The sequence below is a fragment of the Squalius cephalus genome (assembly GCF_949319135.1).
Source record: "Squalius cephalus genome assembly, chromosome: 20".
In the NCBI taxonomy this organism is placed as follows: Eukaryota; Metazoa; Chordata; class Actinopteri; order Cypriniformes; family Leuciscidae; genus Squalius; species Squalius cephalus.
Window position 1 is genome coordinate 17,506,297 of NC_137141.1, and position 27,026 is coordinate 17,533,322.

The following is a 27,026-nucleotide window of genomic DNA, read 5'->3' on the forward strand; positions in this document are numbered from 1 at the left end:
CATGTGTCAGTCAAATCTAACACGGACTCACATGACTGTGAAAGCATATTGCGCAGCATTTGTGTGAGTGTGAGAGAGAAAGTGACAGACAGGGAAGAGCGTATGTGGAGGCATGAGACTGAGGAGGGACAGGGAAAGTACAATGAAAGAGAAAGAATGAGGAGAAATAGACTCCGAAAGACAGGTCGGCCTAATTTTTCAAGGATCACTTCACTTCTTTGGAGGTGTTTTAAATCCTTTCATATAAGGGCATTACACACTCCACGGAATCTCTCTTCGCTTCTTCCTTTAATCTGATCCCCTAGCTATAGTTCTCTCATGCAGACATAGACACACACAATCTGAAACTCTTTTCCCAAAGACAGGAATGGACACTATGTTCTTTGCTGCTGTTTCCACACTGTTAAAGGCCGAACAGCACAGATAAGACCCAATACATTAAACATGAGGCGCTCTTATCACTATTTGACATGAGCATACTGTCTGTCCGTGGACAACTGTGAGTTAAAAGCACTGGCCGAGTCAAAATGCATAAAACATTTTGTGCGCAATGGTTATTGGCCTTTGCATTATTGAATGAAAGGCTTTTCTACAAAACAATGTCAAAAGTAATTGCCTTACATAAATAATGCCAGGCATCTATATTATATTTAGGACAGACCGGGGCTAGTTTGTCACACTGGGGATTTTTCCATAAATGTCATAGGGAAAGTTGCTAGTGTTTTATATGCTGTCATTTCATACAGTTTATTGATTATACATTATGTAGGGAAAAACAAAGTTTTAATGATTGTGTATGTTACCTTTTGAGATTTGAGCTACACAATTTTAATATATATATATATATATATATATATATATATATATATATATGTTTGTTTGTGTGTGTGTGTGTGTGTGTGTGTGTATACAGTATATGTGTGTGTGTATAATATATATATATATACATACAACAGATAGATACACACACACATACATACATACATATTTATTTATTTATATATATATACACTGTGTGTATATGTGTGTGTGTGTGTGTGTGTGTGTGTGTGTGTGTGTGTGTGTGTGTGTGTGGGTGGGTGGGTGTGGGTGGGTGTGTGTGGGTGGGTGGTTGGATCAATATGGCAGGCTCCTATTGTGACCTGAACCCAGAGAGTGACAACATGCCCCAACAATGGTCACTGGTCAACATGTTTAATAAAAAAAAATTTGGCTTAAAAAAACATGGAAATGTTCAGTAGCTTGTTTCGTAGCCAAGACTTACAATGTATGTCTGTACGTACGTATAATGACTGTATACATACAACATAAAGGCTGCACTGACTTTTTGAATAGACTTACAGAAATAAGGCTACTTTACAAATGCTACACTAAAAAAAAGTTATCCAGTAAAACAGTGAAGATCAAAGTCATGAACAAATATTCATAGAACATGAATCACATGAAGTGATTCATGTTGCCTTTGGCTTGCTCAGTTGGGGATATTTGGGGATATTTAATTGAATTAATCAATCAACGATACCATTGATCAGCATTACCAAACGTGGACGTTCCACTAGAAACAAACATTGATGTATTGTTTTTATTTATTACTGTGAAGCTGCTTTGATACAACCTATGTTGTGAAAAGCGCTATATAAATAAACTTAAACTTGAAGTTCAATATATTTACCTTATTCAAAATGGAGAGTGCAGACTGACTGTCCTCTATACTAAAGGGAGTATGCATTGACCGACATCTCATTATGACAGAACATTCCTTCACTGCACCCCCGCCCTCCGTTTCCATCAGTTTCATCTTCTAAAAGCTCGCGACCCTGTGCGCAAAGGCGCGTGCGAACTTTCAGCATTTAAGGGAGGTTTCAGAGCTATTATAGTTTCACGCTTTCGGATTTCCAGAAACAAACAAATCATGTGCGGATGGAAACGTCTGGCACGAGTTATAACACATCACTCATCACGACTCCCCCGCGAGATCGTACATCAACAGTTGCGCGTGCCCTGGTCACAAGGCAAACGACAATAAAGCGAACAAAATGTCAAAACAATTCAACTACATAGGTTAAAAGATTTAAAATAACGAAAGAAGCGACGTGCATCAATCAAATTCTAAAATGGTTTTGCACAGTGTTGGGCAAGCTCAAAGATATTACTATACAGTAATTACTTCGTATTTTATACATTTGAAATATCCCAACAACAACAAAAAACACCACAATGCAGTGATGGTGTCGGAATATTAAACTTATAGCCAGGCTAACTATTCGTATTTAAAGTACCAATGTACTTAATAAAATGTAATGCAATGGTTCTTTTTGCTAGTTTCAGTGATTTCGTGTACTGTTTTAACACTCGTTCGTTTGGAAAATGTATTTACCTGCAGTAGAGTCGTTGACGTTTGCATTTCAGGTGTTAATATCGCTGCAAAAGGATGCGTTTGCAGGTTTGATTTCAATGAACTGTAGGCAAATATCTGATTTATTTAGCGGTCACGTTCTTCTGTGTTCAATAAAATACTGCCAAACGGTTCAGTGCGCGAGTGAGCCGTCCAAATGATTCAGACCGATTTTGGAAACCAGTTTGATTGATTCATTGGAAAGAACCGATTCCAAAGATTCATTCGCGATTAGGGCATCGCTAAACCGGATTCCAAACAGCCGACAGCAAACAGATCGTGATTTGATTCGTGTAATATTTCCAGCGAAACATTTTAGTGTTTGTCAACGCAACCCGCTAATTAATCAAGAGTTTTTAACTGAAAAGCTTCGTGATTTAAAAACTATTGACGCTAAGTCGCACTACTGAGAAATGTAAATAGCTTGCAATAGTGACGCTACGGTTCAGCACTGGTTTGTAAATTAGGAAAAAGCATAATCAAATTCAGTATATTGTTTATATAATAAAATGTATTCAATAAGTTGCAAGAATAAATTCTAGCAATGAATTTAACTAAATTTTGTAAATACAGAAAAAATTCTGAAACTACAAAATATAATATCTTTACAAAGCATGAATAGTATTAATATGCTTTACTATGCATGCATTTTAATTGATTAATACAATACGCTACTAATTTAATGTAATTCTTGACGTTATTACCACTGCTTACCTTACAAGCTGGAGTTCACTGAAAGGTAAAGATGCTCAGTGGAAATAACTTGTTCTTTTCAGTCCTCTGCTTTTTGGTAGATCCACTAAAAGCGCATGGCTCCTCTCCAGAAATGCACGGCTTGTCCTCGGCCGTCCGGATATTTGTGTATCGGTTCCCCGTATCGCTCTGGTCACTAATTGCCAGGCCACTGGATCTCCCAGAGCGCACGAGAGGAAGGCTTCTCCCGGCGCGTGAGCGTGATTGGCTAGAGTGTCAGTGACGCACCAGCAGGTGGCAGAGCGTTCATTTATAAAAGCCATTCAGACCGCACCAAACTGCACAGAACTGGTGAAGAGAATTGTCTGCAAGAAAGACAATACTAGCTTTTACAATAGCAAAAACATCCTTGCAAAGTTATGATAAAAGTTGCCTTGAAAAAAAAGTTGGCTACATTTCTTACTAGCACTTGCTCTACAGCATTTAGCCTATAGGGGACACAATATTTTTCAGTTTATGATTATTGTTTGAAGGTCAATTTCTGCCTAATCAAGTAAAATCAATATTTAAAATTTCACTTGTTATCATTTGTACCCTGAAAAAATTTTTTTTTAAAATAAAACAGTTTCACAAACACTGACCTCTGTGGGGCATGTTATCACGCCGTATGTGGTTAAAATGCAACCTGGCATTAAAGACTTTTCAGCAAACTTTTTATTAGAAATTAGTTATGAAATACAGAATGATTAATCAAACAGCATGTAAACAACATGTAAAAATGGAAATTACTTAATATTTTGTACAATTGTTTTTGCCCAACAAGTATTAGCTATAAGTTATATAGCCTATAACGGATAACATTTAAAATGTGTGACAACTTGCCCCAATCCGACATTTATGAAAAGTACTTTAGTTCTGAGAAAAGAGGATGGTCATTAACAATAGATGGAAACCAGTGTTATTCTAACAGATTAAATATAATAATTCATATAATTTTGCTTTTTATCTTTACATTTTTTATCTTTTTATCTTTCAATCATATAGCTTTTTTTTGTTCAAGCCAATGCATTCCAATAATTATGCTGCATTTATTTATTTTCATCTAAGGCTACTGTATAAAAAGATTTTAAATTAGTTTGTTTCAGTTCTGACAAATAAGAACTAATTACCCTGCATGCTTAAAGAACAGCTGTAAGAGACTGTCTTAATGATGCCCAATTAAACAAATATTTGTTTTGTTCAGAGCATGTTAAAGATCATAACATATGGACCCCTACAGTGTAAGTAGTCTTCAATGTAGTGTTTACACAAATGTGCAGCAGGCTTACCTCTAATTTAATGCAAATAAATATTCCAAGAAGGAAATTGAATGCAAACAAGAGCTTATAGAGAAGGTAATGACTTACTGTGATTAGTGTACTATGGGTTATAATTGTTTGATGTGATCTGCTGCAACACCATAAAAATATGTTAGTCTAAACTCCCAAATAAAGACCATGCAGGAGCTGTAACTGGACTATAAATCTGGATTTATTGTTTTGTTCACTGTAAATTCTCCATCTTAAAGGCACACTTTGTAACTTTTGTCCCTCTAGCGTTTAAAAACAAAACTGCATGCATTGTGTTTGGCTTTTACAAGCTGTGCAGATGAATGTGAAACTTCACAATAGATAATGCTTTACAATAATCTTTTTAGAGAGCTACAGTACCAATGGCAATTTAGCCTATCTGTTCAATAAAATATCATATTCATCTGTTGAGTAATGAAAATGCCATCCACGTGTCACTCTTACAACATCTCTGATCTCTCAGTTCTCACCATTTCCGAAAAGCCAAGCTAATGTTGACTCTCGTTTTATTACGAGCTCTGTCGCACTTCTCTTTTTGCCAGCAGACTCTCCTCTGTTCAGCGTTTTTTTTTTAAACGGGTGATTCTCCGGGGGTTCTAGATTTAGCTGCTTCATCTCGACCTTTCTCGCTCATTGTGACAACTAACCCATGCCACTCCCACACCAAGATGAGACACAAACGGGCGAGTGACGAATGTACGCAATTTTCCACGAAAACCATTCTGACAAGTCTAAATTATAAACATTTATTATAGGCTTAGCATAGTGAAGGGTAAGACAAAGAAAATATCATTTTGGAAGAAGGATTGATGATGTACTGCGTCGTTATTTAAATTTAGTTCATTTTGTACAAAAAAAAGTTGCATAGTGTACCTTTTAAGAATTTACTATTTTATACATAATCCATTTGTCATTTGTGAGTCAGTGATATTGATCATAACCGTCCAAGGCACAATGTTTTTGTTCATTTCAGAAAGAAAAGGTCTGGAAAGTGAAGGGGACGCACTGCTGCTCAGATAAAGATTCAAAGTCAATTCCACTGTCCACAATCCTAATGATTATTCACCTCAGGGAGAAAGTCAAAGAAAGATATAGAGGAAGAGGGGTGTGAGCAACAGAGCAATTATTAATGTGAAAATAAAGTAGAAATGAAAAGAATCAAACTCTGAAAAGTCAGACTATGACAACTGTATATCAAATGTCCTCTCTCTTTACCTGTCTAGCTTTTGGGGACTAATTATGTCAGAATATGGTTTCTTTCCAGGAAATAAAATGTCTTTTCACCTACAGAGTATTAGCTTGGCAAACACTGTTGTCATAAATGACTTACAGTGTCACTTTAAGTACATATCAATAAACTTGTTTCCAAGACAACTTAACCACTACCACACCGTCTCGACAGGGGGAGAATAATCTACATATAGAACAGACCTCTTGCCACCTGTGCCCATAGAACACAGATGCACAATAAATATAGTTTGCAATTAATTAGGCCATAGATCATTGCGTCAAGCTCAATTCATCAGGAGTAGCCCTTGAGGTGGACGGAGGACTTAGTGGGAACTAACTGCTGTACAAACAGGAAGGCCCAGCTTCACTTCCTGCTATTGACACTTCTACTTAATTGGCTTCGGTTTTACTCACAAGCAAGCGAAGCTGTCCGCTCACTCTAGTTCTTTCCCACTTGCTTTTTGGTTTTTCTGTATCTCAACTGATAGATCATAGCAGTGCCAAGGTCACACGTTTGATTCCTAGGGAAGACACATATTGAAAAATGTGTAGCTTGAATACCCTGTCGCTTAAACAAAAGAGTCTATCAAATGCATACATGCAATAATTTGGGTTCATGACTATTTAAATTGTCAAAAATCACACATAATTTAATACTGTGCTATGTTATACAGTGTCCTTAAAAATAATTAATAATGTTTCATTATTTGTTAAATTATTGCCCTTAAATCGAAAATGATCATAATCATAGAAGGGTAGAAGCCAATGACCTATACCAGTAAATCTTCAGACAGTTAAGTCATACGCCTTGTGTATAAGGCAGTGAACAGAATTTCCAAAATGAATGATGAAAGGGATCTGCTTTGATCTGCAGTTATTTTACTTGCAATAACTTTCTCTTCTCTCTCTCTCTCTCTCTCTCTCTCTCTCCCTCAGTGTGAAGAATTGTAGAATTGAAGAAGTTTTATTATACCTTAAGAAACGGAAAGTTGCTCATTGAAATTGGGTTGCATCAGAGTACAGCAGAAAAGTTGTTTGATGAAGTGCTCTGTCTCACTGGGGAAATAATCAGAATGATTAATGACTAGAATCTCACACACTCAAAGAAATGATAGAAATTAGAATGAGGCATCACTCCTGTGGTCACTTACACAGTCTGTAGAGGTTTGTTGGAGCCATCCTGCCTGATTTCGGTAGTCTGAATAATCACAGTCTCACTGGACAAGCTGTTTACAAGCACAGTAACTCCCAGTAACTGTGAGTCCCGCACTCACATTGTGATGTCCTACTAACATCATCCTCTTAAAGGGATACTCCACTTTTTTTGGAAATAGGCTCATTTTGCAACTCCCCCAGAGTTAAACAGTTGAGTTTTACCGTTTTCGAATCCATTCAGCCGATCTCCGGGTCTGGCGGTACCACTTTTAGCATAGCATAGCATAGATCATTGAATCGGACAAGACCATTAGCATCTCTCTCAAAAAAATGACCAAAGAGTTTCGATATTTTTCCTATTTAAAACTTGACTCTTCTGTAGTTACATTGTGTACTAAGACCGACGGAAAATGAAAAGTCCAGCAGGCGTAATGATATGACGCAGCGCCTGAAAATAGTCCCCAGCTCAGTAACTTCCAACGTGACCGGGACTAAGTTTGTCTAACCTATTAGACCTATTTTCAGGTGGTGCGTCATATCATTACGCCTGCTGCACTCATGGTACGGCAGCAAAGTTTCTTGATTATTACGCAGGAATGAGAGTATAGTTCCTAGCCATATCAGCCTAGAAAATCGCAACTTTTCATTTTTCGTCAGTCTTAGTACACGCTGTAACTACAGAAGAGTCAAGTTTTAAATAGAAAAAATATCGGACTTCCGGTTTGGCGATGTAAGAGAGGGCAGCAGAGGCGAGAACCTCCTAACCACACTCCTTTAAAACATATTTATGCGTCTTCTTTTTCTAATCTAATTGCTTTGCAACATAACATATAAGTATTACACCTAGCCCAGAAAGCGAAATGAGCAACTCTAAACAGAAGCAAAGTACCGCACCAGCAACACGGTCAGGTGCAACCCTAGCGAGTAAGCTAGCAGTAATGGCGGCTAACGACACAACTACTAGCAACAAGGAAATACCTGTAAAAGACAATACGGATAACTTGACAATGAGTCAACTAGTCTCCGAACTGTCAAAACAGCGGGCCAGTTTAAAAGAGGACATGGCAAGTTTAATTCAAGATTCAATCAAGCCGTTACAGGCCTCCCTCGAGACGCTACGCGAGACAGTCGGCTCGTTTCAGCACCGACTTACGTCTACCGAAGTACTGGCCGGTGAAAACTTTGAAAGGCTAGCCGCCGCGGAAGCGACGATTAAATCCTTGAAGACACAGAATTCATCTCTTCTTGACCAAATTGACGATCTTGAGAACAGATCCAGAAGGGCTAACCTGCGTATTATCAACCTTCCGGAAGGCGCTGAGGACGGAAAAGACCCCATTGGATTTATATCTGGGCTGCTTAAAGATGCCATGGAGAGCGTGTTTGACAAACCTCCTGAACTTGAGCGAGCGCATCGCGCGCTTCGCCCCAAACCTGGAGCAGGGCAATCTCCAAGACCATTCATTGTCTGCTTCCACCGATTTCAGGAAAAGGAAAAAGCACTTCACTGGGCCAGAAGACATGATACTAAATTCAACGGAGTGTCACTGCGGCTATACCCGGATACGAGTGCAGCTTTAGCGAAAAAACGCGCCGGATTCAAAGAAGTCAAACAATCCCTCTATCAAAAAGGCATAAAGTTTCAACTTCTGCACCCTGCACGTCTCCGTGTGAAATTCGGAGAGGAAACTCACACTTTTGATTCACCTGAGGCGGCCGAGGCTTTTTACAAACAACGCGTCCTTGTACAAGACTAAATACGACTCTGGCCGTAATATGTTGTCTATGAGCTTAAATGGCACAGACAATATACTTCAAGTAATAAGGTGACTTTCTCCACCTATTCTTCCATCGCAAATTTATCTAAAACTTCAAGAAAAGACGGCATGTTTGTTTTTGTTTATTTTCTCAAAGCTCATTCAGTACATTGCGTAATATTGACGCTATGCTGTATTCAACGTCAATATTGTGGTTTGGAGTCTCTCAAGAAGATCGAGAGGTAAAGACTGGATAATCGGGAGCCATGCAAGTTATATAGGTTCTGTTTCATTCCTACTGACCGCCAGAGGCAGTGCAAAGCACTAGTGGATAATCGCTGCGCCAGCTAGATAGATCGAGAAGAATATAACGACAAAGTCACGTCATGACGCAGACCGAGACGCGAGGATATAACCCACAGCGACTCGGTGCCCAGCCTCTTTCGCTTTCTCGCTTTTGATAGGTCGTTTGTTTTCACGCTGTCCCGTGCAGCTTACCTGAGTTGCGAGGATTCGCCCTCCCAAGCTGTGACAGCGCGTTCTACACTATCATCAGGACGGATATCTTGGATTATTTTTCTTAATTAGGTGAGTGCATACGATTATTTGTGGTTGCGTCGGCGAAACTCTGTGCTTCACGGTACTATCCGGTGGCTGGTTTCGACCGCGCTTAGGTTGCGTTCACCGCAAACCTAACATTATATGTGTTTGATATAAATATATATTTATATTATCATCGCATAAGTTACTCGCCGTAGTGCTAGTCATTGAATGCCTCGCGGTTCTATCCGAAGGCAGACTTGACTTTTACGTTTCTTGTGAGAGCGTTTCATGTTATAGAATTTTCGGTTCTATCCGAAGATTTTTTCGAACTGCTCAGTGGGTGCTATTACAGTTTTAAGTGCCTACGGTGCTAACCGAGGACGTGTTATTGACGGAGTCATGGATCATAGCTCTCTCATCTCCGTTTCAAGTTGCAAATTGTGTCCGAATACGCTTCTTCCCGACGACGGACACGATCGATGCCCATCATGTTTAGGCGCTCAACATCTGAAGGAGGCCCTGACTGATCCGTGTTTGCATTGTAGTATGCTACCGATGTCAGAGAGACAGCTTCGCCTTGCTGAGTTAGACATTAACTCGCCTGTTACCCTCGCACAACAGCCGCGACGCGCTCAAAAGCGTCGCGCATCAGCAGCTGCTGGCGCTCCGCCTAGCAAGAAGAAATCTGTACCACACAAAGACAGTTCAGAACACTTGTTATCGAAGACTGTAGCTTCTCTCTCTTCAGAAATGATTGAGATGAAACGTCTTCTTCAGTCTCTACAACCCCCAGTGTCGGCCCCACATACTGAGAACACACCAGTGGATGAGAGTGATTTCCAACCCCCACATGATATAGATTTTGACGCTCTCTCCATGAGCGCGTCTAATTCTCATTTTCTCGATGAAGAATCGGTGGAACCTGCCATACAACCCACCCTCCCAAACGATGTTTTTTCTAACCTATATGCTACAGGTGGTTCAAGCGGTGGGTCTGTACATTCATCAGGTGCAGGCCCATCTGCTCCAGACGATGTGTTATCGGTTCTGCAGATGGCGGTGGCTCGTTTGGGTCTTGACAAATCACCTGTCCAACCCATTCAAACCAATGTGTTCTTCAGACAAGCTGCTGATAGTAATGTGTTCGCAATGCCACCGTGTAAGGATTTTGTGACAGAATTCTCCAGTGCACTTACCAGTCCCAATGTGCCTAGGAGGAGGTCAAAGACAGCCCGCACTCTTGCAGCAATGGCTGAGGCTGACTCCATTGGGGTAGGACGGGCGCCTGAAATTGAACAGCCGGTTGCAGCTTTGGTGGTATCACCAGATGAGGCTCTAAGAGGCAATGTACGCTGCCCGAGTGCGCAATGTGGACGTACTGACACTTTCTTGAAGAAAGCATATGAGTCGGTAGCCTATATAACTCGAGCTGAGAATACTATCTGCCAGCTGCTTCTTGCCTGCAATAACACATTAGAGTCAGCGAGCGTTGACGCTTCTGCATCTCAGTTCTTACAGACTGCTCTGTTGACTATGGGTCATGTGACTCGGGAACTTGGGACACTTTCAGCGACCCTTCTAACAGCTCGGCGTCAGGTATGGCTTGCTCAGGCAAGGTTACCTGAAGATTGTAAGAAGACACTGAGAGAACTGCCAATTGTACCAGGACATCTTTTTGGCCCCAATGTTTCTGAGGTATTGGAAAAGAGAATGAAGTTGTCAGAAGCCACACGACAACTGACTCAGGTTCCACGAACACCACCTTTTAGAATGCCTCTGACTCCGGCTCACCCACGCTATCCGAGCTCGGAGCATCGAGTGCGACAGCAGAACGTTTCTCAGCTTCAGGCTCCACAGCGGCAGAGAGGGGCTGAGGAGGCCCAGGGACGCCGCCCTTTTTACCGTCACCAGCAGGGGAGACCACGTCAGCGCCCCCCCACAGGTCCTAAAGGCAGAGGCCAAAAACCCTGAAGTTATGGGGCCGGCGGTCGGTCGTTTCACTGTGCAGCATCTACATTACTGGGAAAATTCAGTGTCCGACCCCTGGGTTCTGGCGACTTTGAGCAGGGGATACACTCTGCAATTCCGACGCCGGCCTCCCAAGTTTTCAGGAATCTTTCCGACAGTTGTCAAAGACGTAACCAGTTCAATGGCCCTTTCCTTAGAAATTCATTCACTGTTACTGAAAGGAGCCATAGAAAAAGTTCTTCCCATCAATCAGAGGGACGGGTTTTACTCCACGTACTTCCTTGTTCCAAAGAAAGATGGCAGTTTTCGTCCAGTTCTGGACCTGAGGCGCCTAAACGTGTTCTTAAAGTCTCTTCCTTTCCGAATGTTACGCACAGTCGACGTTCTTCGATCTGTGACGAAAGGAGACTGGTTCGTGAGTGTGGACTTGAAGGACGCTTACTTCCATGTTCCCGTTGCTCCCCACCACAGGAAGTTTCTAAGATTCAGCTTTCAGAATCAAGCCTATCAGTTCAGAGTTCTACCATTCGGTCTATCTCTGGCTCCTCGTGTTTTCACAAGATGCATGAGTGCGGCCCTGACTCCACTTTGGTCCAAGGGCATGAGGATTCTGCCCTACTTAGACGATTGGCTGCTCTGTGCCCCAACAAGACGACATGCGTTACACAACACCAGGATTGTGTTGGAGCATATCCAGAAGTTGGGCCTTACTGTAAACGACACAAAGAGTCATCTGGTCCCAGAACAGACCATAACCTTCATAGGAATAACACTCAATTCAATCACAATGTCTGCCACATTGTCTCACGCACGAACAGACAATATTTGTCAGCTACTGACTCGTTTCGGTCAGGGGACAAAACTTCCTTATGGGGTCCTTCTGCAACTAATGGGGATGTTAGCTGCCGCAACATCCGTGATCCCCTTGGGCTTGCTTCACCTCAGGCCTCTTCAGAGGTGGAGCAACAGCTTAGGGCTAGATTCAGCGAGACATCGCCATTGCATGATTGTCGTTTCGCCTGCCTGTGTCCGTGCATTGAAACCCTGGAAAAAGGTAACATTTCTGAAAGCCGGTGTGCCTCTAGGGGTGGTGTCCTCCCGTCGGGAAGTGATCACGACCGATGCTTCACTAACAGGATGGGGGGCAACGTGGAACCAGAGGGGAATTGGTGGTCACTGGTCACCCAGGGAGGCCTTAGAACACATCAACGTCCTGGAGTTGAAGGCAGTGTACTTAGCTCTACAACACTTCTTACCAAACCTGATGGGTCGTCATGTGCTTGTCCGGTCCGACAACACGTCGACGGTCTTTCATTTGAATCATCAGGGCGGCACCAGGTCTCTTGCATCTTTACTGCTAACTCGCAAGATCCTCACATGGTCTCAGGGCCGGCTGGCCTCAATAAGGGCAGTTCATCTCCCGGGATTGGACAATCAAGTGGCGGATGCTCTGTCCAGGGATCTGCTGCTCCCGGGGGAATGGAGACTTCACCCGGATGTAGTACAGATGATTTGGCAACGGTTTGGCAAGGCAGAGGTCGACCTGTTTGCATCGGAAATGACCACTCATTGCCGCTGGTGGTTCGCGAGAGCCGAAACGTCCAGCCCATTGGGACAGGATGCATTAGCCCACGAGTGGCCGAGTTGCCTGTTGTATGCGTTCCCTCCATTTCCACTTCTGTGGGAAACATTACATCGTGTATTCCTATACAAGCACAGGGTGCTTTTAGTGGCACCTCGATGGCCATCCAGGCCATGGTTTCCTCTCCTTCTGAGTCTGTTACAAGGCGAACCATGGCAGCTTCCCACCAGACGGGACCTTCTTTCTCAGATGCACGGCCGTGTTTGGCACCCAGATCCAACTCGTCTTCAGCTCTGGGTTTGGCCCTTGGGTCCAGATCACAGTTAATGGATTGTGAACCGGCAGTAGTGAACACTATCGGCAACGCTAGGGCTCCTTCGACACGACAGCTTTATGCTGCTCGTTGGAGGATATTTTCTTCTTGGTGCGGAGATCAAGGAATTGACCCAGTTCACTGTACTGTGCCGACAGTTTTGAGTTTCTTGCAGCATCTATTTGATGACAACAGGGCGGCCTCCACTTTAAAAGTTTATGTTGCTGCCATATCTGCTTATCATGACCCGGTTGCTGGTGCTTCCCTTGGGTCTCATAACCTTGTTTGTAGTTTTCTGAAGGGAGCGAGGCGTTTAAAGCCTGTTCGTTCTACTCCTTTTCCTGTGTGGGACTTACCGCTTGTTCTAGAGTCCCTTTGTACACCACCATTTGAGCCATTAGATGTTGCAGATATTAAGTGGTTGTCCTTAAAAGTGTCTTTTTTGTTGGCCGTTGCTTCCACTAGACGTGTTGGTGAACTTCATGCCTTGTCAGTGAGTGAGTTGTGTTTACGCTGGTTACCAGAGGATTCTGGGGTCATTCTTCGGCCTAATCCAGCCTTTCTCCCTAAGGTTTTGTTACCACAATTTGTGAATCAGTCTATTCATCTGGCTGCTTTTCAGCCGCCTTTCAATCACTCAGATACAGATGGGGGGAGGTCTCATCTTCTGTGTCCTGTACGAGCTTTAAAGTGCTATGTTAAGTCTACCGCTTCTTTCAGACAGACAGATCAGTTATTTGTTTGTTATGGTGAGGTACGCAAGGGTGCATCTTTGTCCAAACAGAGACTATCACGCTGGATTGTCGAGACGATAAAGTTGGCGTATAATAGATCTCATCAACCCTTACCAGTGGGTGTTACTTGTCACTCCACTAGGGCCGTGTCTTCGTCTTGGGCCACTTTACGGGGAGTTTCCTTGGCGGATGTCTGCGAAGCTGCTACCTGGTCTTCTCCATGTACCTTTGCGCGGTTCTACAAGGTTAACGTGGCTGCTTCCCATGATGTGAGCTCTGCAGTCCTTCTGGAGCAATCCTGATATTGGCAGGTGGGTGGCATTCCTCATGACTGTGTTGATATGCGTCATCCACTAGTGCTTTGCACTGCCTCTGGCGGTCAGTAGGAATGAAACAGAACGCTAGTTACGTATGTAACTGTGGTTCTGTGAATTCCGGATGACCGCCAGAGTCCCTCGTCACTCGGAATGCGCGAGAAAGCATTCTGAGGCTGGGCACCGAGTCGCTGTGGGTTATATCCTCGCGTCTCGGTCTGCGTCATGACGTGACTTTGTCGTTATATTCTTCTCGATCTATCTAGCTGGCGCAGCGATTATCCACTAGTGCTTTGCACTGCCTCTGGCGGTCATCCGGAATTCACAGAACCACAGTTACATACGTAACTAGCGTTTCTGCGGCTTGTTTCAGTTGGGGAAGCAAGCATTAGGAAAATGTTGGGAAGTTTGGTTCTAAGTTTCATTTATCTAAAAAGTTTTGGGAAAGTTTTGTTTTATGTTATGTTTTTATACAAACTGAATAGTGAGGAAACATTTATGCTGTTGTTTGCATTTTTGATCAGTGAACTCTTGACTAAATGTATATTTGTTCATGTCTGATATGGCCGATTTAACTAAATCTCATGGGGGGTCGAAAGTTAGATTTGTTAGCTGGAATGTCAAAGGCCTAAATAGCCCAATCAAAAGAGGCAGAATTTTTGCATACTTAAAAAAATTAAAATCTGAAATAATATATTTACAGGAAACCCACTTACGCATTGTTGATCATCTCAGAATTAGGAAATCATGGGTGGGGCAAGTTTTCCACTCTAACTTTAACTCTAAGGCAAGGGGAACTGCCATTTTGATACACAAAAGCATTCAATTTACTGCCTCTGCTTCTATTGCAGATCCTCAGGGAAGATATGTTATAGTCTCTGGGATATTATACAATGTTCCTGTCGTATTAGTTAATGTATATGCGCCTAACTGGGATGATGTGAGTTTTATTAATAAGCTAGTCTCTTTATTGCCAGACCTAAACTCCCATCTTATGATTTTTGGTGGTGACATAAACTGCGTAATGGATCCGTCCCTTGACCGCTCTAATCCCAAATCTTTATCCCGTTCTAAGATGGCCCAAGCCTTATCTACATTTATAGAGCAAGTAGGGGCGGTTGATCCTTGGCGATTTCAATTTCCACACAGCAAAGAATATTCCTATTTTTCACATGTTCATCACTCCTATTCAAGAATTGATTATTTCTTTATTGATAAATCTCTCCTTCCTTCTGTTGGACAAATTGAATATCTACCTATTGTGGAATCAGACCATGCTCCTTTGCAATTAGACCTTATTTGCAACTTGAGGTATAACGAACGGCCTTTGTGGAGACTAAACACGGCCTTGTTATCAGATCCTGCGTTTTGTACATTTGTATCAACAGCTATAGACGATTTCCTATTACATAACAGATCCGAATCTATTACAGCATCTACATTGTGGGAGACACTTAAAGTAGTTATTAGGGGAGAAATAATTTCATATACCGCAACTCTCAATAAAAAACGTAAACAAAAACTGGACGATCTAATTGATTCTATAAGAAGGGTAGACTGCCTCAACTCTACGTCTCCGTCACCTGAACTTTATAAAGAGAGGTTAAACCTTCAAGTTCAATACAATCTGTTATCAACAAATAAAACTGAATGGTATTTATCACGTTCTAAAGGTTATATTTATGAACATGGAGAAAAGGCAGGTCGACTTCTAGCCCACCAGTTAAAATCTAAAGCTGCCTCTCAACTTATACCTCAAATTTCGAACAGTAATAATGATTTAATAGTTAATCCAATTGAAATTAATAACACTTTTAAGAACTACTTCTCAAATTTGTATACTTCTGAAAGCCCTGAATCTAACTCTGAAATCTTTGAATTTTTAAACAATATAGATATACCCACCCTCAATTCTGTGCAGAAAACTAATTTGGATAAGCCCATACAAATAGAAGAGATTTTAAACTCGATCACATTAATGCAGAGCAAAAAAACTCCTGGCCCTGATGGTTATCCAATAGATTTTTACAAAAAATTTGCAGATAAATTAGCCCCTATTCTTCTTGATATGTTTGAGGACTCATTGGAAAAGGGTAGCCTGCCACAAACCTTGAATGAAGCAAACATTATACTCTTACTAAAACCTGGAAAAGATCCCCTGAAATGTAACTCGTATAGGCCAATCTCTCTCTTAAATTCAGATGTAAAAATTTTGGCAAAAATCCTTGCTTTACGATTAGATACAGTAATAGAGAATTTGATTTCAAAAGACCAGACAGGATTTGTCAGAGGTCAACACTCTTTTAGTAATATCCGGAGATTGTTAGGGGTAATACACTCGTCTAAACTTTCTCGAAACCCTGTTCCTCAAGTAGTCATCTCGTTAGATGCTGAAAAAGCATTCGACAGGGTGGAGTGGAAATATTTATTCTTTGTGCTGGAAAGATTTGGTTTTGATACATCTCTTCTCTCATTGATTAAGTTATTATATTTTTCCCCTAAAGCATCTGTAATTACAAATAGAGTATGTTCAAAGTATTTTCCCCTATCACGGGGTACAAGACAAGGATGCCCTCTTAGCCCTTTACTTTTTACTTTAGCCATCGAGCCCCTATCTATAGCATTAAGACATTCACAGTATTTCACTGGCATCATCTGTAAGGGCATAGAACATAGAGTATCCTTATATGCCGATGATATGCTGTTGTATCTTTCAGATCCGATCTTAGGTATTCCACAGGTAGTTAAAATTTTGAAACAATTTGGAACTTTCTCAGGCTATAAACTGAACTTTTCGAAAAGTGTCTGCTTCCCCATAAACAGTAAGGGCCTCCAGATTTCGAATACCAATATACCTTTTCAGTTGTCTACATCGGGTTTTAGATATTTAGGTATAAACATCACACAGGGCTTCCCTAACCTTTACAAAGAGAACTTTGTCCCTCTAATTGACAAGTTAAAATTAGACCTCAAAAAATGGAATTTGCTATTTCTCTCTCTTGCAGGTAGAATTAACTGTGTAAAAATGAACATTTTACCAAGATTCTTGTACTTGTTTCAATGCATTCCAATATTTTTAACAAAATCCTTTTTTCAGAATTTAGACAGACTTATTTCATCATTTATCTGGGGTGGAAAAACACCTAGGATTAGGAAGGAATTTCTCCAGAGACAGAAATCTCAAGGTGGTTTAGCGCTTCCTAATTTCAGGTACTATTATTGGGCTGCAAATATCTCGAAAGTACTTTATTGGCTTCAGAACCCCAAAGATGTCTGGTGTATCTCAGAGGCAAACTCCTGTACCTCATCATCCCTTCCTGCTTTAGCTTTATCTAAATTGCCCCTTTGTATTTCTATGTATACTCTATGCCCAGTCGTCGCAAATACTCTCAAGATTTGGTTTCAATTTAGACAATGTTTTGGTTTTAAAGACTTCCTCATAGCCAGTCCTATATGCAAAAATCACCTATTCCTTCCAGCTCAATTGGACTCGATCTTCAGTCAGTGGCAGCAGACAGGTCTTGTCAAATTTAGTGATCTTTTCATTGATGATTTTTTCGCCTCTTTTTCCAACCTCTCCTCAAAATATAATCTGCCAAGTTCACACATGTTTAGATATTTTCAGGTTCGTCATCTAATTCAAAATCTTTGTCCCACATATCCATCCATTCCTCCCAGTACAGAATTGGATGCAATTTTAAACATTCCCTTACATTTGAAGGGAATAATTTCTAATATATATAATATTTTAATGTCAATAAAAAATATTAATCTAGATAAAATCCGTGCAGAGTGGACAAAAGATTTGGCAGTGGATATTTCAGAGGAAACCTGGAATAATGCATTATCTAGAGTGAATGGAACAACCTCCTGTACACGCTTGGGTTTAATCCAGTTCAAAGTCCTCCACAGACTTCATTACAGCAAGGTTAGGCTGTCTAAGATATACGCAAATGTGGCTGATACATGTGAGCGTTGTCGCTCTGCTAAAGCAGACCTTGCTCATATGTTTTGGACTTGTCCCAGACTGCTGGATTACTGGACAGCTATATTTAAAATTTTGTCTGAGGTATATGTTAAGGATATCAGGCCTAGTTTTGAGATGGCTGTCTTTGGAGTACCTGAACAAGATGTGGTCATGTCCAAAAAGTGTCAGGACGCATGTGCTTTTGCATGTCTTTTGGCTCGTAGAAGAATATTACTTGATTGGAAGTCAAGTAAACCACCCTTAGTTTCACTCTGGCTTAGTGATGTGATGCTGTTTTTGAAACTGGAGAAAATTAAATATTCTCTTAGAGGATCCACCAAACGTTTTTATTCAGTATGGTCCCCAATGATTTCTTATTTTGAAAAGGATGCAACTCTCCCCCCAAACTAAAACTAATTTTTATTAAAAGGCTTGTGCACATTGGGTTGGATGACGTAATCCGACACAGTTGGCTGACAATGTTGTCAATTATTTTCTCACTGTTTATAATATTAGAACTTTGAAATGTTTTTTTTTAATTTTTTTTTTATTTTTTTATTTTTTTTATTTTTTATTATTATTTTTTTTTTTTTTTTTTTTTTTTTTTTACATCGCTTATATATTGTATTATTATTATTATCATTATTTATTTTTTTTTTTTTTTTTTATTTTTTTATTTTTTTCTCTCTTTGTTCAGTGGGTGGGTTGTGGGAAAGGGAAAAAATTGTAAAAACAAGGAGTATTGTTAAACTCTTTATGTATGTGATACATCACTTTGTTCTTCCTTCAATAAAAAAATTATAAAAAAAAAAAGAAAAAATATCAAAACTCTTTGGTCATTTTTTTGAGAGAGATGCTAATGGTCTTGTCCGATTCAATGATCTATGCTAAGCTATGCTAAAAGTGGTACCGCCAGACCCGGAGTTCGGCTGAATGGATTCGAAAACGGTAAAACTCAACTGTTTAACTCTGGGGGAGTTGTAAAATGAGCCTAGTTCCAAAAAAAGTGGAGTATCCCTTTAACAATGTCCATTTGCCTGCCTCTCTGTCAAGCCTCCTACAAGCCGTTTCTGACCTTATGGTCAATAGTTTTATCAACAATATTTTGATCATAAACTGTTTTCATCATGAATTATTGTAATTAAAATGTGCAACTGTGCATTATCACTTGCAGCTGTAAGAAACATCTCTAAAGCAAAGAAAATTAAATTAGCTTCTCTATCTGTGACTTTCTGGACATTGAGTGTGGATATCTGGGTCAATTAGATGATTCAGATCAATGAGAGATATCTTAGTGCAATCATCTTTATTCTCATATATATATATTAAATATATATTTTTTCATCAAAATTTCTGCATCTGTTAAAATATCTGTAATAAAGACCTCATGAAAACTTGAGTTTTATGGCTTTTAATCCAGGCCATTTATTAAATATTCCAGTTTACTCCTATAGTCAAAAAAAGCTAAATATTCACATTCAGTTTTTAGTTTGTAGTCTTTCACATCTGGCTAAACCAACCAAAATATTGATGACTTCTGTGAATTTTTCTCCAAAAAATAAATAAATAAATAAAATTCCTCACACTAAATGACACTTCACCTTCAAAGGCACAGTGTGTTTTCATACAATCTGAATTGGAGGCCATTAAACCTTTCTTTAATGCAGAAGCCCATTAAGACCACTTGTGTCTGAAGTACAGTCATAATCCCGCAGAACACGAGAGATGGATGATTTTGTAATTTTCATGTGATGAAATTCTCAGTGGTTATTGAATATGTGTGACATCTGCTCAACAGATGTTTGATAGAGTCATTTCCATTTTCAGGACTCACCTACAGCATGAACAAGCACATGCACACAAACATGAAGACATGCATGCACATATATATGCGGACACACAAACACAGGCATAACCAAGTCCTTGTAATTACCTGCTTCATGTCAGAGTCTCTCTAGAATATCAAGGAGATTCAGTTGCTTCCGCACAGACTCGCTGCAGTGGACTATGGGTAATGGTTCATCCTGCTCCTCATGCATAAAGGATAGATTTTGCTCCACATCTTGAAAGAGGAAAAAGTAAATTCACATTAACTTCAAAAGTATCTCTGTGGTGTTCCGTTTATCTGCCTCAATGAATTCTGGGAAGGACATCCAGGCAGGATCATGCAGAAGGAAGCTGAAGAGCTCATTTGGACAGAAGACTTTGAAAGCGTAGGACAAGCTGTGAGCAGGTGGATGTTTGTCTGCTTGCATGAATGCTTGTGTGTGTGTGTGTGTGTGTGTGTGTGTGTGTGTGTGTGTGTGTGTGTGTGTGTGTGTGTGTGTGTGTGTGTGTGTGTGTGTGTGTGTGTGTGTGTGTGTGTAGGTGTGTGTGTGTGTGTGTGTGTGTGTGTACGTCTTGTCCTGTCTCACCTTCCTGGGCGCACATCTGGGTTTGTGTGTTGGACTCATATTAGTATTCTGTAAAGGCATTGGGTAACTGCAGAAGCAGGCTAATTCTCTTTGTAATGGAGAATAAGGCATAACTGATGGAGTGGGAGAGGCTTCTGATCTGATTAGTGTCTCAAAGAGGCCCTTGTGCTACCGTAATGATGATGTTTTCGTATGGTCAGAGTCTTCATAAACAGTAGTAATAGATGAGACTGCACTTTGAAAGAAGTATAATAGAGAGGAAGATCAGTAAAGAAGAGTAGGCCTAGGTCAGTCACAGGTAAAACAGAATCACCATGAAAACAGAAACAGAAAGCGTATTAGATTTGGTGTTTGGTAAAATATAAAATATAGACTCATCAATCAGTGTATTCAGATGGAGGGAGACGACCTCGAAAAGTGATCCTGAATAACTCATCCACTTCTTTTATTCGGTGTTGACTAGAGCTTACTGTATAATCCTGCTTACAAGCTAGGATACTTTCCAAATAAATATGTGGATATGAAATCACTGAGTTCAAATTATTTAATGAGTTCACCTGTATATTATCTTACAGCTTCCGCTGAGGAAAAAAAACTTGATTACAACGTACAAAACAATCGGCTTAGCAACAAGACAAATACTGCAACAATATTAAAACTGTCATCTGAGGTATTTTTCACTAAAAATCGATAAATGATATGATAAATGAAATAGCGATTCTGATTTCAATAATTTAATGACAGATAGAGCATTGCAATATAAAATAGAGTGCAACTTTTCAGCAGCCCATGAACCAAATCAACCAGCAGTTAGCGAACTCTTTCCCATTTTTGTCGAAGACTACATTCAGATCGGATTCAGAATGATGATCAATAAATAAATGGATTCCTATGCTTGTACAGTCCTATAACTCGTCCTGGGTCAACTTTTCATTTAGTAGCCTAACATTAGGCAGTTTTGATGCTGTTTAATGTTGATGATTGTTATTTTACATACCAATGCACCTGCTTACATTATTTCGCTTGTTTCTGCTTCTTCGCTTGTGTTTTGGTCCAGAGATCCTGTACTCTTTCAGAAGATGTATCATAGCGCCCCCTACCGTATAACAGTAAAAAACACGGAAAGACGGAAAATTTCGTTATGTAGTGGACCTACTGTACATTAATGGCGGGAAAGAGTTTAGAGAATCACAACATTACAAACTTAACATTTTAAGCAAAAATTTATTTAAATCGGACAAGGGGACAAGGTACAAAACTGTGTAACTTCAACAAAAAGTAGACCTATATTATTGACAAACCTTTCTCTTACAGTAGGTCCACTGGCCATGGGCCAACGTGCTTTTTGGGCCGATACATCTCATACTTTTTTTGTCTTTTTTTTTTTTTGTCTTAATGGCCCATAAAACTTGTACATCGGCGGCCCATTCGTTTTGTTTTGCTTAATTGGCGGCGCCGGGGTCTTTGTGCCTGTGTAATGAATTGGTTAAAAAAAGTCAGCGTTAGGTTTTTCTTCTTTTCTTTTTTTCTGACAGACCGGCCCATGAAACACGTAGATCGGCGGCCCATTGGTTATTTTTATTGATTGACACTGGGCTGAGCCAATCACATCTTTAAACACCTTCCCCTTTGGGCTCTGAGCGAGCGTGCAGTGTCAGTGTGTATCAGGGGGGCAGGGTTTAATATTTTATTCCCCGGGCGCCGCCATTGATTAGCGGACCCCCACCTGCTGTTAGCATTCCATTGACTCCCATTCATTTTGGCGTCACTTTGACAGTGAATAACTTTACATCTGAGGCGTTTAAAGACTCCATTTGTCCATTTTTTATTTCCAAACAAACACGAAAATGTATAAAAGGCTCCATTACCTTGTAGCTTACGTTATGGCCCCGTAGAAGCAATTTTTGTAAAAATAGGCTAACGATTGCGTCATAACCTGCGACTCTCTGTCGCACAGTAGAGAAATTACCATATAGACAGGAGGAGAAGCTCGCGGGCAATCGGGGGGACGTGGAGGCAAAATGACAAAGTAATTAATCAGAATACTTGGCAAAAGTTTATCCTGCTCCTAGCTCATGGACACCTCCTACTCACGATCTCCGTCTCTGCAAGTTTCGGAAGGGAATGATTCAGATTTCTCTTGGCACAGCTAATAGAAGACAGACGGGCTGCTCACGTCACATACGTCGTCAAGCTCAGTTTGAGTCTGCGCAGTACGCTCGACCCCCAGGGAGTCAGTGCTTCTAATTGACTTCACTTGTCTCCGTTGAAACCTATGGGGTCGCTGTGTCCATTTCTTTTACTGTCTATGGTGTGTATCTGTCAAAACAGTCAGAGAGATGGAGAAGAAACGCAAGGAATGTGCAGAGAAATAGCGTGAAAAAAAAGAAACAGGCCCCCCTTCAAGCAGACGCTGTAAAATGTGTCAAAATAACAGATATATATTCTGCAGCAGTAGGACCTTCATCAGCTCCTGTGGCTGATGATGATGATAGTGAGGAGGATAAGGAGAGAGATGAGAAAGTGTAGATCCTGCGGTAAGCAAATCTACTTTCAAAACACTTCTTGAGATATGTCATCATGAGTGTAGGAACCCATTACCCAGTTACGCATTATTTCCACATCTGCATATTTGACGATTAGGCTACCGCATTTTACTCGAATTGTAATGAGTAACTTTTAATTTTGAACTCTCAAAGTGCACCAGATTGATGAATTTAACATTAAAATGCTCAAAATTTTCTTCCAGAGAAAATTAGTTAGATTGTTTTAATAAATGATCATATTTTTTTTTTTTTTTTTGTTATTTCATCTGTTAACTCTCACTGAGGAACGAGTGAGAGTTAACAGATGAAATAACAACAACAACAACAACAACAACAAAAGTAATTTATTAAAACATTCAGTACTCATTACATGTGGTTTTCAGGAATAGAATTTGGTATATTCAAGGGCGTGCAAAGATTGGTGGTGTTTATGATCATGTAGTGGGCCAGTCTGGGCCAAAATGCCAGGGCCGATTTTTTGTCCCAGTTCAGCCCTGAGTAGGTCTTCATGTCTTTAAAGGTTTATAAGTTATTCGACAACAGAGTAGGCCAAAATAAACCGTATTACCTACTATTTTCGCAGAGATTCAGAAGTGCACATTCACTTTACTATCCCATAAAGCCACGAGAGTAGCGCCATCTGTCACATGACAATGACAACATGGCGGATGTAGCCTAGTACATCGAAATTTCATTCATACTATTTAGACCATATTTTTTAAAGGTTGCAAGTTTCAAACCAAATGTAGTAGCCTAGGCCCCTAATCCCCTATGGAGAGAATGAATGAGATTGTTGCACTCTATTAGCAAATATCTGACAGTTGGATTGGCATGACTGACCAATCAGAATTAAGTATTCCAAAGAGCTGATTCCAAAGAACTTTGCTCAAAACATCACATGCTAAAGAAAGAAAGAAAGAATTGACTGGCACTCTCGTTTTTTTTTTGTTTTGTTTTTTCAAATGAAACCTGAGCCCCAGATTTGTGGTTAGCACAATCCTATTTGATTACACTGAGCATGTTGCTGTCGTCTTTCTGTGTGGTTTCCGCCCAGGCAGGAGTTAATTGCAATCAGGGTTTGTTTTGCAGGATAGGGAGTCAGAAACGAAATGCTTTGTTCCACTCTGTTTTGCGCTGCTACAGAAGTGTGTGTCTGCATGAGAGAAAGATTGTGTGTCGCTGTATATTTTAGTATATCACTCACTACCGATTATAAATCAACTGCAGTGCAAATGATAAAGAGTCGTTCTGTGAACTAATAATTAAGGGATGCACGCAACCCCAGTAGGTCAGCGAAACTAGTTTTTCACATTTTTCCATAAAGATTTTTATAAGTGTTAAAGCATTATGGAGTTTTTATAAAACAATAATGATGTGTGTTTGAAATTGCACAAAAATATCTTGCTTTTATCCCGTCACCATCTGATACACGCCGAATGAGAACAGAGGCAGTCAAGTCTTCACAAGCTTTATTTTTTTTTATAACAAAGAAATCATTCTGGTTGCACAAACCTACAAAAGGACTGTGACTCTGGTGCTGAAGATCTCTATTTATATGGAAATAGTCAGGATGAAATTACCTTCATCACTGACACATCAGCTGCAAACCAAAACAAGGAAATAATTGGATTGGCTGGAAAAGCTTGGTGCTGTTTGAACTGTGGAGGCAATAGAGATTAGAACAGGCCAAGCTTTAAAAAAAAAAATAAAGCCAGAAATGTAATTAAGGAAGTTAATTGAATCGAAAATGGGAGAATCCATATTGGAAGCGAAGACTTTGGATGTAAAATGCCCATTAATGTCTTGTGGACCCACCTGCAAACTTCAAAATAACAATCACTTTTGATCAGTTCTGGGTTTAATCGTAAATGCCAAATCCAGAGAATCATTCGAGGTGCCAGTGCCTTAATGCACACAAATTTGTACACACAGTCGTCTCAATTGGAGACTGTGATGAAGCAATTTTTTTTGTTTGTTTCACAACTGTCCTCTACATTTGTATAGACTGATGCTGGGTACACACCAAAAGAATTTTTACATCTTATAAGATTTTCAAAATGTGATAGACCACAAACATGAGGACAAAAAAATCCTAGATTTAACCGTTTTGCTCCTATAGTGTGTGGTGTGCCTAGCCTAGAAATCGAGACGCACCCTAGCGGCAGCAAAATTTATTTTGCAGCCAGGGTAGTCTAGCAACTCTCCGTTGACTTTCGAGCTGGAAAAAAAACAAAATTAGGTCAGGCCAATCACATCGTGTATAGAGTAGGCGGGGCGGGCTTAACATAATGACGACAGAGTTGCGACGGTTCCCTGCTACTTGAAAACAAAGAATGGCTGCTGCTGCTGGCGAACAGTCTTTCGAATCGGCTTTGGCCGCGACTCTGGAGGACTTGGAGTTAAGTTTTTCTTTGAGAAAAGAGCAAAGAACGGCACTTAAGTCATTCTTAAAAAAGGAAGATGTGTTCGTAGTTTTGCCGGCCAGATATGGCAAAAGTTGAATCTATCAACTCTAACGTTACCTCCGCTGTTGGGAAAACGCTCTGGTTGGTTGAAGCGCTGTCCTGTTGCGTGCAGAGGGAATAAAGACAGCCGTTTATCCCGCCCCTCGGATTGAGCCGTGTCTATGGTGAGTTGCCAGACCTAACATCTTGATGTAGGTCTGGCTTGCCAGGCTATGGTGTGCCATGATGTGACAAAGACAGTACACCACACACGAACAGATTTTCAACCAGAGTCTCGACTGTGAACACAGGAAATCTCGCAAAATCTCGCGAGACCTCAGAATAAGCATGGCGGACGATATGCAGGAAGAAATTGCGATGATAGTGTTTGGAAAGGTTTTACACGACATTTGTGTAGTATAAATTGCGTTGTATAAACATTTGTGCTGTTGCCAGAAATCAACAAGCTGATCCTCCATCTCTGCTGTCCACATCAATTTCACTTTGTGCTGCGCCATGACTGCGTTATGTTTCCGTCTTCCATCATCTCGCTTTCTGATTGGATATTGTTTCGTTTCACGTAATAATCTCCAGAGCGTGCGCGCGTTTGTCCTCGGGGTTCCCCCCACACATCAGGATTTCTGATCGTAAATATTAAACATGTTGAATATTTACGATTCGCGATCAGGGCGGCTTCGACATTCTTCCGATCAGGTTCGGACACTCTTAACACACCTCACACCAAGGGAAAATCTGATGAACCATCAAGATAATCGGGACATAGGATTGTTGGAAGGGGGGAAATCGGCCCAAAATCAGCCCGATTATCTTTTAGTGCGTACCCAGCACTAGACATTCCAGTCCCGAATGTTCTACAGCTGATCCCCTCTTCAGTTTAAAACTGCTTGTGTAAAAACTTAAATTTGACCTTATCTCAAAATACGTCACGTTATAACAGTCAAAAATGTTGGGTTTAATGTTTTTGAAAAAAGTCTCTTATGCTCACAAAAGGTGCATTTATTTGATCTAAAATATAAAAACTGTAATATTGTGAAATACTACAATACAATTGAAAATACATTTGAATATATTTTAAGATGTAATTTAAAGTTGAATATTCAGCATCATTACTCCAGTCTTTAGTGTCAGGCGATCCTCCAGAAATCATTCTAATAGCTTTGTGCTCACTAAATAATTTTTTATTATTATGAATGTTGAAAACAGTTGTCCGGAAACCTTTTTTCCAGGATTTTTTGATGAATAGAAAGTTAAGAACAGCATTTATTTGAAATAGAAATATTTCGTAACGTTAGAGTAAATCTCTTTACTGTCACTTTTGATCAATTGAATGCATCCTTGTTGAAAAAAAAAGGTACTTATTTCAATCTAAAGAATAAAAAAAAAAGTTAGTGTACTTTTTTAACCACCAAATGTAAATCACCGTTTCAATAAATACCTCAATGGATGGGAAAATATAGAAAAGGTCGATTGTTGATACCATTGGCATCTACTCAAGGGCTCTATCAAAACAATCAATGATACTCAAATGCATGAGCAATCAAAGACTTGCAAATATCACTGCATGCATGGAGTGTTCTGGCATCAAGAATCACTTGTTTCAG

At 40.2% G+C, this 27,026-nt stretch overlaps 1 protein-coding gene across 6 annotated transcripts in view; it reads right to left on the bottom strand.

Moving 5' to 3' along the window:
* Positions 1 to 21,465, bottom strand: part of chrm3a (cholinergic receptor, muscarinic 3a) — a 112,281-nt gene extending 90,816 nt beyond the window's left edge. For 2 of the 6 annotated variants that reach the window (XM_079854390.1, XM_079854386.1), the window contains exons 1-4: positions 21,412 to 21,465; positions 19,934 to 20,062; positions 6,819 to 6,893; positions 3,110 to 3,453 (exon numbers count right to left, since the gene is read on the bottom strand). The gene's annotated coding sequence lies outside the window, so the exon portion shown is untranslated. Of the gene's footprint in view, positions 1 to 2,377; positions 2,540 to 3,109; positions 3,454 to 6,818; positions 6,894 to 19,933; positions 20,063 to 21,411 lie in introns of those variants that run through there. The other 4 variants (XM_079854391.1, XM_079854388.1, XM_079854387.1 and 1 more) reach the window with 3 other exon arrangements.
* Positions 21,466 to 27,026: the final 5,561 nt, after the last annotated feature.